Raw genomic sequence first — 12117 nt, 5'->3', positions numbered from 1 at the left:
ATGAAGTTGATTGAGTGATAAGGAATTAAGGTTAATGATTGAAATATCTTGGCAGTACGCAAGGGTTGTGTCTCGTCCCACTTGCTTCGGGTTAATGTCTGAGACGCCTGGGCAGTATGTAAGGGTTGTGGTTCGTCCCACTTGCTCTATATTAGTAACTGAGATACCTGGACAGTAACAAAGGTTATGGTTCATCCCACTTGCTCTAGGTTAGCTATTGAGATGCCTGGATAGTATGCAAGATTCTGGTTTGTTCCACTTGATCCGGGTTGAGTTTGTAAACACCCGCTTGAGTAGTATGCAGGAGTAGTGGTTCGTTCCACTTGCTCTAAATTAAGCAGGTAGTATGCAAGGGTTGTGGCTTAGTTTCACTTGCTCCACGAGGTGGTGTTTCTGTCCAAGGTTCGCTACCAAACATGTCGGGTTTGGTTGTATAACCGACAGATGATATCATCGGCCATAGAGCAGTCATGCATCATATGCACTTGTACATTTTGTTTGAGTATGCATTTATTTGGCTTGCCTAATTGCTTATCTATAACTAACTACTATTTGATCTATTTGCCATATCTATTTCTATATTTGTGTTTTTCTTGTTTGTCTTGTTTGTGTTTGTTTCTGAGAGATCCCTAATGCTGGTGGAGAAAACGCTGAGGGTTATTCCACGTGGTAAAATGGAGGTTTGAAGAGAATGGAAAGTGAAGAGTTAGATTAGATTCCTTAGTTATAGTTACCTTATTCTGGTTTAGTGAAAATTTTAGGATCAATATGAGTGGTTGGAGTTTTGGAATGCCTCTGGCTTTTCGGGACATCATTTATTATTTATGCGGGTACTTTGACCATATTGAGAACCTCTGATTCTCATTCTATATATGTTTTGTTGTTTTTAGATGCAAGAGATGACGCACCTTACTGAGCGTGCTGGATTTGTTCTCTTGGAAGCGAAGACTTATCTTTTGGGTCTTATATTCTGTTTTAGTTTATGTATTTTATTCTTCAATTTTGTACCTTATGTTGTATATCATCTCTTTTAGAGGATTATTTTGGAAAAACAGGACTTTTCTGTTATTGCTATTTTGAGGGCTGTGTGTGTGTGTGTGTGTGTGTGTGTGTGTGTGTGTGTGTGTGTGTTGCACGAAATTGTGATCTCTAATAATGGCATTCAACTTGGTATGCGTGTTTATAACTCAGCACTTTCTTCACAACTTCGCACAACTAACCAGCAAGTGCACTGGGTCGTCTAAGTAATAAACCTTACGTGAGTAAGGGTCGATCCCACGGAGATTATTGGTATGAAGCAAGCTATGGTCATTTTATAAATCTTAGTTAGGCGGATAATAATTGGTTATGGAGTTTTCGAATAATAATAATAAATAAACAGGAAATAAAGATAGAAATACTTATGTAAATCATTGATGGGAATTTCAGATAGGCGTATGAAGATGCTGTGCTCCTTCTGAATCTCTGCTTTCCTACTACCTTCATCCAATCCTTCTTACTCCTTTCCATGGCAAGCTGTATGTAGGGCATCACCGTTGTCAATGGCTACATCCCATCCTCTCAGTAAAAAAGGTCCAAATGCTCTGTCACAGCACGGCTAATCATCTGTCGGTTCTCGATCATGCCGGAATAGAATCCATTGATTCTTTTGTGTTTGTTATCACACCCAACAATCGCGAGTTTGAAGCTTGTCACAGTCATTCAATCCCTGAATCCTACTCGGAATACCACAGACAAGGTTTAGACTTTTCAGATTCTCATGAATGCTGCCATTTATTCTAGCTTATACCACGAAGATTCTGATTAAGGAATCTAAGAGATATGCGTTCGGTCTAAGGTAGAACGGAGGTGGTTGTCAGTCACGTGTTCATAGGTGAGAATGCTGATGAGTGTCACAGATTATCACATTCATCATGGTGAAGTGCAACGAATATCTTAGAATAGGAATAAACTGAATTGAATAGAAAATAGTAGTAATTGCATTAAAACTTGAGGTGCAGCAGAGCTCCACACCCTTAATCTATGTTGTGTAGAAACTTCACCGTTGAAAATACATAAGTGATGAAGGTCCAGGCATGGCCGAATGGCTAGCCCCCAAAACGTGATCAATAGTCTCCTAAGATGAATAATGGAATAAAACCGAGACCAAAGATGTTTAATACAATAGTAAAATGTCCTATTTATACTAGACTAGTTACTAGGGTTTACAGAAGTAAGTAATTGATGCAGAAATCTACTTCTGGGGCCCACTTGGTGTGTGCTTGGGTTGAGCTTGAGCTTTACACGTGCAGAGACTTCTTTTGGAGTTCAACGCCAAGTTGTAACATGTTTTTGGCATTCAACTCTGGTTCGTGACGTGTTTCTGGCGTTTGACTCTAGAATGCAGCATGGAACTGGCGTTGAGCGCCAGTTTATGTCATCTAATCACGAATAAAATATGGACTATTATATATTGCTAGAAATCTCTGGATATCTACTTTCCAACGCCATTGAGAGCGCGTCATTTGGAGTTCTATAGCTCCAGAAAATCCATTTCGAGTGCAGGGAGGTCAGAATCCAACAGCATCAGCAGTCCTTTGTCAGCCTTTTATCAGAGTTTTGCTTAGGTCCCTCAATTTCAGCCAGAAAATACCTAAAATCACAAAAAAATACACAAACTCATAGTAAAGTCCAGAAATGTGAATTTATCATAAAAACTAATGAAAACATCCCTAAAAGTAGCTAGATCCTACTAAAAACTACCTAAAAACAATGCCAAAAAGCGTATAAATTATCCGCTCATCACAACACCAAACTTAAATTGTTGCTTGTCCCCAAGCAACTGAAAATTAATTAGGATAAAAAGAAGAGAATATACTATAAATATCAGAATATTAATGAATATTAATTCTAATTAGATGAGCGGGACTTGTAGTTTTTTGCTTCTGAACAGTTTTGGCATCTCACTTTATCCTTTGAAGTTTAAAATGATTGACATCTCTAGGAACTTAGAATTTCAGATAGTGTTATTGATTCTCCTAGTTAAATTTGTTGATTCTTGAACACAGCTAGTTTCATGAGTCTTGGCCGTGGCCCTAAGCACTATGTTTTCCAGTATTACCACCGGATACATAAATGCCACAGACACATGACTGGGTGAACCTTTTCAAATTGTGACTCAGCTTTGCTAAAGTCCCCAGTTAGAGATGTCCAGAGCTCTTAAGCACACTCTTTTGCTTTGGATCACGACTTTAACCACTCAGTCTCAAGCTTTTCACTTGGACTTGCATGCCACAAGCACATGGTTAGGGACAGCTTGATTTAGCCGCTTAGGCCTGGATTTTATTTCCTTCGGCCCTCCTATCCATTGATGCTCAAAGCCTTAGATCCTTTTTACCCTTGCCTTTTGGTTTTAAGGGCTATTGGCTTTTTCTGCTTGCTTTTTCTTTTTCTTTCTATATTTTTTTTCACAAAAATTTTTTTTTGCAAGCTTTGTTCTTCACTGCTTTTTCTTGCTTCAAGAATCAATTTCATGATTTTTCAGATTATCAATAATATTTCTCTTTTTTCATCATTCTTTCAAGAGCCAACAATTTTAACATTCATAAACAACAAGATAAAAAATATGCACTGTTCAAGCATTCATTCAGAAAACAAAAAGTATTGTCACCACATCAATATAATTAAATTAATTTCAAGGATAAATTCGAAACTCATGTACTTCTTGTTCTTTTGAATTAGGAACATTTTTCATTTAAGAAAGGTGAAGGATTCATGGAATTATTCATAGCTTCAAGACATAGTTACTACATACTAATGATCATGTAATAAAGACACAAACATAGATAACATAAAGCTTAAAAATCGAAAAATAGAGAAATAAGAACAAGGAATGAGTCCACCTTAGTGATGGTGGCGCTTTCTTCTTGAAGAACCAATGATATCCTTGAGCTCTTCTATGTCTCTTCCTTGCCTTTGTTGTTCCTCCCTCATTGCTCTTTGATCTTCTCTAATTTCATGGAGAATGATGGAGTGCTCTTGATGTTCCACCCTTAATTGATTCACATTGTAACTCAAATCTTCTAGAGAAGTGTTGAGTTGTTCCCAATAATTGTTGGGAGAAAAGTGCATCCCTTGAGGCATTTCTGGGATTTCTTGGTGATGAGCTTCCTCATGCGTCTCTTGGGATCCATGAGTGGGCTCTCTTGTTTGCTCCATCCTCTTCTTAGTGATGGGCTTATCCTCCTCAATGGGGATGTATCCTTCTATGATAACTCCAACTAAGTAACATAAATGGCAAATAAGATGAGGAAAAGCTAGCCTTGCCATGGTGGAGGACTTTTCGGCTATTTTGTAGAATTCAAGGGAGATGACTTCATGAACTTCTACTTCCTCTCCAATCATGATGCTATGGATCATGATGGCCCGATCCACAGTAACTTCGGATCGGTTGCTAGTGGGGATGATAGAGCGTTGGATGAACTCCAACCATCCTCTAGCCACAGGCTTGAGGTCCAGTCTTATTAATTGAACTGGCTTGCCTTTGGAGTCTCTTTTTCATTGAGCTCCTTCAACACATATGTCCATAAGGACTTGGTCCAACATTTGATCAAAGTTGACCCTTCTTGTGTAGGGGCGTGCATCTCCTTGCATCATGGGCAAGTTAAACGCCAACCTCATATTTTCTGGACTAAAATCTAAGTATTTCCCCCAAACCATTGTAAGATAATTCTTTGGATTCGGGTTCACACTTTGATCATGGTTCCTAGTGATCCATGCATTGGCATAGAACTCTTGAACCATTAAGATTCCGACTTGTTGAATGGGGGTTGGTCAAAACTTCCCAACTTCTTCTTTGGATCTCATGTCGGATCTCCGGATACTCATTTTTCTTGAGTTTGAAAGGGACCTCAGGGATCACCTTCTTCTTGGCCACAACATCATAGAAGTGGTCTGATGGGCTTTAGAGATGAATCTCTCCATCTCCCTTGACTCGGAGGTGGAAGCTTTTGTCTTCCCTTTTCCTTTTCTAGAGGTTTCTCCGGCCTTAGGTGCCATCAATGGTTATGGAAAAATAAAAAAAAGCTATGCTTTTACCACACCAAACTTAGAATATTGCTCGCCCTCGAGCAAGAGAAGAAATAATAGATGAAGAAGAAGAAGATATGGAGGAGAGGGAAAAAGGGTTGTGTTTCGGCCAAGGAGGAGAAGAGAGGGTTGTGTTGTGTGAAAATGAAGAAGAATGGAGGGGTTTATATAGTGGAGGGAGAGGGGTTAAGGTTCGGCTATTTAGGGTGGGTTTGGGTGGGAAAGAGATTTTGAATTTTGAAGGTAGGTGGGGTTTATGGGGAAGAGTGGAAGGATGTGAGTGGTAAAGAGGTGATGGAAAAGAAAGATTGAGGTGATTGGTGAAGGGTTTTGGGAAAGAGTGTTATTGGATTGTGTGAAGAGGATAGAAGGTGAGTTGAGGTAGGTAGGGATCCTGTGGGGTCCACAGATCCTGATATGATCATGTGGGGACCACAGATCCTGTGGTGTCAAGGATTTAACAACCCTACACTAATTAGGCGTGTGAAATGCCTTGCATGCAATTCTGGCGTTTGAACGCCGGATTGATGCTTGTTTTGGGCGTTCAACGCCCATCTGTAGCATGTTTCTGGCGTTGAACGCCAGCCAGATGCTTCTTACTGGTGTTCAAACGCCAGTAAGCCCTTCCTCTAGGGTGTGCTTTTTCTTCTGCTGTTTTTGATCATGTTTTTAATTTTAATATTTATTTTGTGACTCTACATGATCATGAACCTAATAAAACATAAAAGAACAATAAAAGAAAAATAAAATAAGATAAATAAAAATTGGGTTGCCTCCCAATAAGCGCTCCTTTAATGTCACTAGCTTGACAGTGGGCTCTCATGGAGCCTCAAAGGTGATTAGGTCAATGTTGTGGACTCCCAACACCAAACTTAGAGTTTGAATGTGGGGATTCAACACCAAACTTAGAGTTTGGCTGTGGCCTCCCAACACCAAACTTAGAGTTTGATTGTGGGGGCTCTGTTTGACTCTGTACTGAGAGAAGTTTTTCATGCTTCCTCTCCATTGTTAAAGAAGAACACCCTTGGGTCTTAAACACAAGGTAGTCCCTATTCAATTGAAGGACTAATTCTCCTCTATTAACATTTATCACAACTCCTGCTGTGGCTAGGAAAGGTCTTCCAAGGATGATGCATTCATCCTCCTCCTTTCTAGTGTCTAAGATTATGAAATCAGCAGGGATGTAAAGGCCTTCAACCTTTACCAACACGTCCTCTACCAATCCATAAGCTTGTCTTACTGACTTGTCTTCCATTTGCAATGAGAATATGATAGGCTGTACCTTAATGATCCCCAACTTCTCCATTACAGAGAGGGGCATAAGATTTATGCCTGACCCTAAGTCACACAGAGCCTTTTCAAAGGTCATGGTGCCTATGGTACAGGGTATTAAGAATTTACCAGGATCTTGTTTCTTTTGAGGTAAAGTTTGTTGAACCCATATATCTAGTTCAATAATGAGCAAGGGAGGTTTACCTTCCCAAGTCTCATTACCAAACAACTTGGCATTCAGCTTCATGATAGCTCCTAGATATTGAGCAACTTGCTCTCCAGTTACATCTTCATCCTCTTCAGAGGAAGAATAGTTTTCAGAGCTCATGAATGGCAGAAGGATGTTTAATGGGATCTCTATGGTCTCTATATGAGCCTCAGATTCTTTTAAGTCCTCAATAAAGAACTCCTTCTTGGTTGGGAGACGTCCCATGAGGTCTTCCTCATTGGGATTCACGTCCTCCCCTTCCTCCTTGCATTCAGCCATATTGACTATATCAATGGCCTTGCACTCTCTCTTTGGATTCTCTTCTGTATTGCTTGGAAGAGTACTAGGAGGAGTTTCAGTGACTTTCTTACTCAGCTGGCCCACTTGTGCCTCTAAATTTTGATGGACGACCTTGTTTCACTCATGAAGCTTAAAGTGGCCTTAGACAGATCAGAGACTATATTTGCTATGTTAGAGGTGCTCTACTCAGAATTCTCTGTCTGTTGCTGAGAAGATGATGGAAAAGGCTTGCTATTGCTAAACCTGTTTCTTCCACCATTATTAAAGCCTTGTTGAGGCTTTTGTTGATCCTTCCATGAGAAATTTAGATGATTTCTCCATGAAAAATTATAGGTGTTTCCATAGGGTTCACCCATGTAATTTACCTCTGCCATCGCAGGGTTTTCAGGATCATAAGCTTCTTCTTCAGAAGATGCCTCTTTAGTACTGTTGGATGCATTTTGCCATCCATTCAAACTTTGAGAAATCATGTTGACTTGCTGAGTCAACATTTTGTTCTGAGCCAATATGGCATTCAGAGCATCAATTTCAAAAACTTTCTTCCTCTGAGGTGTCCCATTATTCACGGAATTACTCTCAGAAGTGTACATGAATTGGTTATTTGCAACCATTTCAATAAGTTCCTGAGCTTCTGCAGGCGTTTTCTTTAGGTGAATGGATCCACCTACAGAATGGTCTAGTGACATCTTAGAGAACTCAGACAGACCATAATAGAATATATCTATCATGGTCCACTCTGAAAACATGTCAGAATGACACTTTTTGGTCATCTGCTTGTATCTTTCCCAAGTTTCATAGAGGGATTCACCATCTTTTTGCTTGAAAGTCTGAACATCCACTCTAAGCTTGCTCAGCTTTTAAGGAGGAAAGAATTTAACCAAGAAAGCCATGACCAGCTTATCCCAAGAGTCTAGGCTATCCTTAGGTTGTGAGTCCAACTATGTTCTAGCTCTATCTCTTACAGCAAAAGGGAAAAGCATGAGCCTGTAGACTTCAGGATCTACTCTATTAGTCTTAACAGTCTCACAGATCTGTAAGAACTCAGTTAAAAATTGGTAGGGATCTTCTGATGGAAGTCCATAAAACTTGCAGTTTTGTTGCATTAGAGCAACTAGTTAAGGTTTCAGCTCAAAATTGTTTGCTCCAATTGCAGGAATTGAGATGCTTCTTCCATCAAACTTGGAAGTAGGTGTAGTATAATCACCAAGCATCCTCTTTGCATTATTGTTGTTGGGTTCGGCTGCCATATCCTTTTCTTGTTCGAAAATTTCAGTAAGGTTGTCTCTGGATTGTTGTAGTTTAGCTTCTCTTAGTTTTCTCTTCAGAGTCCTTTCAGGTTCAGGATCAGCTTCAACAAGAATGTATTTTTCCTTATTCCTGCTCATATGAGAAAGAAGAGAACAAAAAAGGAAGAGGAATCCTCTATGTCACAGTATAGATATTCCTTTATGTTAGTAGAAGAAGAAAGGGAATAAGAGTGAAGAAGAATGAATAATCCAAACACAAGGGTGAGGATAGGAGCAGAGATTTGAGATGAAGAGAAGTGTTAGTAAATGAATAAATAAATAGACTAAGATGAGAGAGAAAAGTTTTCAAAAATAATTTTTGAAAAGGAGTTAATGATTTTCGAAAATTAAAGGTGAAATAAAATTAAAATTAAAATTTAAAACAATTAATTAATTAAAAAGAATTTTGAAAAGGAAGAGATATTTTCGAAAAATTGATAGGAAAAATTAGTTAGGTGGTTTTGAAAAAGATAAGAAACAAATAAAAAGTCAATTAGTTAGTTGAAAAAGATTTGAAAATTAATTTTGAAAAGATAAGAAGATAAGAAGATATTTTGAAATCAAATTTTTGAAAGAGATATGATTAAAAAGATATGGTTGGAAAAGATTTAATTTTTAAAATTAAGATTAATTACTTGACTAACGAGAAACTAAAAGATATGATTCTAGAATTTAAAGATTGAACCTTTCTTAACAATAAAGCAACAAACTTCAAATTTTTGAATCAATCACATTACTTGTTAGTTAAGTTTCAAAAATTTGAAATAAAATAAGAAAAAGATTTTGAAAAATAGTTTTAAATTTTCGAAAATCATAAGATAAAAGTAAAAGGGATTTGATTTTTGAAAAAGATTTTGAAAAGATAAGATTTTTTTAAATTGAAAATTTGACTTGACTTATAAGAACTAACTAATTTTAAAAATTTTTGACTAAGTCAACTCAAATTTTCGAAATTTTGAGAGAAATAAGGAGAAGATATTTTTTTTATTTTTTGAATTTTTTAATTTTTAATGATGAGAGAGAAAAACAACAAAAATGACTCACAACATGAACATTATGAATCAAAACTCATGATGCATGAAAGAACACTATGAATGTCAAGATGAACACCAAGAACACTTTGAAGATCATGATGAACATCAAGAACATATTTTTGAAAAAACTTTTGATGCAAAGAAAACATGCAAGACACCAAACTTAGAAATCTTTAATGCCTAGACACTATGAATGCAAGAATGCACATGAAAAACAACAAAAAAAACACAAAACAAGAAAATATCAAGATCAAACAAGAAGACTTACCAATAACAACTTGAAGATCATGAAGAACACATGTATGAATTTTCAAAAAATGCATAAATTTTAAAAACATGTAAATTGACACCAAACTTAAAATTGACTCTAGACTCAAACAAGAAACACAAAATATTTTTGATTTTTATGATTTTGTAATTTTTTTTTTTGGATTTTTGTATATTTTTTTCGAAAACATATAGGAAAAATAAAATAAGAAATTCAAAATTTTTAATAAGAATTCCAGGAATCTTTTAATGTTAGTCTAAAGCTCCGGTCCAGAAATTGGTCATGGCTTAATAGCCAGCCAAGCTTTAGCATACATAGTTCAAGCATGTGAAGAGGAAGCCTTAGTTCAAAAGAATTTAGACATGGCTTTACAGTCAACCAGGCTACAACATGCTTCATGAAATACTAGAATTCATTCTTAAAAATTTAGAATAATTTTTTCGAAAACAGAAGTAAAATTTTTTTGAAAGATTTTTGAAATTTTTTTTGAAAATAAAACAAAAAGAAAATTACCTAATCTAAGCAACAAGATGAACCGTCAGTTGTCCAAACTCGAACAATCCCCGGCAACGGCGCCAAAAACTTGGTGCTGTTGCCAGATCAGAAAAACTTGGCGCTGTTGTTGCACGTAATTGTGATTCAAACAATCCTCGGTAACGGCGCCACAAACTTGGTGCACGAAATTGTGATCTCTAATAATGGCACTCAACTTGGTATGCGCGTTTATAACTCAACACTTTCTTCACAACTTCGCACAACTAACCAGCAAGTGCATTGGGTCGTCCAAGTAATAAACCTTATGTGAGTAAGGGTCGATCCCACGGAGATTGTTGGTATGAAGCAAGCTATGGTCATCTTATAAATCTCAGTTAGGTGGATAATAATTGGTTATGGAGTTTTCGAATAATAATAATAAATAAACAGGAAATAAAGATAGAAATACTTATGTAAATCATTGATGGGAATTTCAGATAGGCGTATGAAGATGCTATGCTCCTTCTGAATCTCTGCTTTTCTACTACCTTCATCCAATCCTTCTTACTCCTTTTCATGGCAAGCTGTATGTAGGGTATCACCGTTGTCAATGGCTACATCCCATCCTCTCAGTGAAAAAGGTTCAAATGCTCTATCACAGCACAGCTAATCATCTGTCGGTTCTCGATCATACCATCACGCCCAACAATCGCGAGTTTGAAGCTCGTCATAGTCATTCAATCCCTGAATCCTACTCGGAATACCACAGACAAGGTTTAGACTTTTCGGATTCTCATGAATGCCGCCATCAATTCTAGCTTATACCACGAAGATTCTGATTAAGGAATCTAAGAGATATGCGTTCGGTCTAAGGTAGAACGGAGGTGGTTGTCAGTCACGTGTTCATAGGTGAGAATGCTGATGAGTGTCACGGATCATCACATTCATCATGGTGAAGTGCAACGAATATCTTAGAATAGGAATAAACTGAATTGAATAGAAAATAGTAGTAATTGCATTAAAACTTGAGGTACAGCAGAGCTCCACACCCTTAATCTATGGTGTGTAGAAACTCCACCGCTGAAAATACATAAGTGATGAAGGTCCAGGCATGGCCGAATGGCCAGCCCCCAAAACATGATCAATAGTCTCCTAAGATGAATAATGGAATAAAACCGAGACCAAAGATGTCTAATACAATAGTAAAATGTCCTATTTATATTAGACTAGCTACTAGGGTTTACAGAAGTAAGTAATTGATGCAGAAATCTACTTCCGGAGCCCACTTGGTGTGTGCTTGGGCTGAGCTTGAGCTTTACACGTGCAGAGGCTTCTTTTGGAGTTGAACGCCAAGTTGTAACGTGTTTTTGGCGTTCAACTCTGGTTCGTGACGTGTTTCTGGCGTTTGACTCCAGAATGCAGCATGGAACTGGCGTTGAGCGCCAGTTTATGTCGTCTAATCACAAATAAAGTTTGGACTATTATATATTGCTGGAAAGCTCTGGATGTCTACTTTCCAACGCTGTTGAGAGCATGCCATTTGAAATTCTGTAGCTCCAAAAAATTTATTTCGAGTTCAGGGAGGTTAGAATCCAACAACATCAGCAGTCCTTTGTCAGCCTTTTATCAGAGTTTTGCTCAGGTCCCTCAATTTCAGCCAGAAAATACCTGAAATCACAGAAAAACACACAAACTCATAGTAAAGTCCAGAAATGTGAATTTAGCATAAAACTAATGAAAACATCCCTAAAAGTAGCTAGATACTACTAAAAACTACCTAAAAATAATGCCAAAAAGCATATAAATTATCCGCTCATCAGTGTGTCTTTTGATTTTCTGTATAAGCTTTTGTCTTATCATTTTTCGTTAGTGATGCATCTTCGGTTTTGTTTTGATCGTACCTTTTTCTTTTAAGGCTCCTAGCTATTTTATCCTTGTTATGTATGTATGTATTTTACTTTTAGAGGTCGTAGCACCTCGTCACTTTTAATTTACGTCCTAGGCATAAAGCTCTGTGTGGTAGGGTGTTACAATAATCATACTAAAATTAGTCACTAAAATAATCATTGGCTATAAAATAAAGGTACTTTATTAGATAGTTGTATTTATATGTCAGACACATTTCAAATACAATATTTATCAATACTTTTTTGTGTCTAACCGTGTCTTGATAAAAAAATAAATTTTTCTTACTAGATACGCTTAGAC

The sequence above is a fragment of the Arachis hypogaea genome, chromosome 7, assembly GCF_003086295.3.
Source record: "Arachis hypogaea cultivar Tifrunner chromosome 7, arahy.Tifrunner.gnm2.J5K5, whole genome shotgun sequence".
NCBI lineage: Eukaryota > Viridiplantae > Streptophyta > Magnoliopsida > Fabales > Fabaceae > Arachis > Arachis hypogaea.
Note: the sequence above shows the minus strand (reverse complement) of the source record.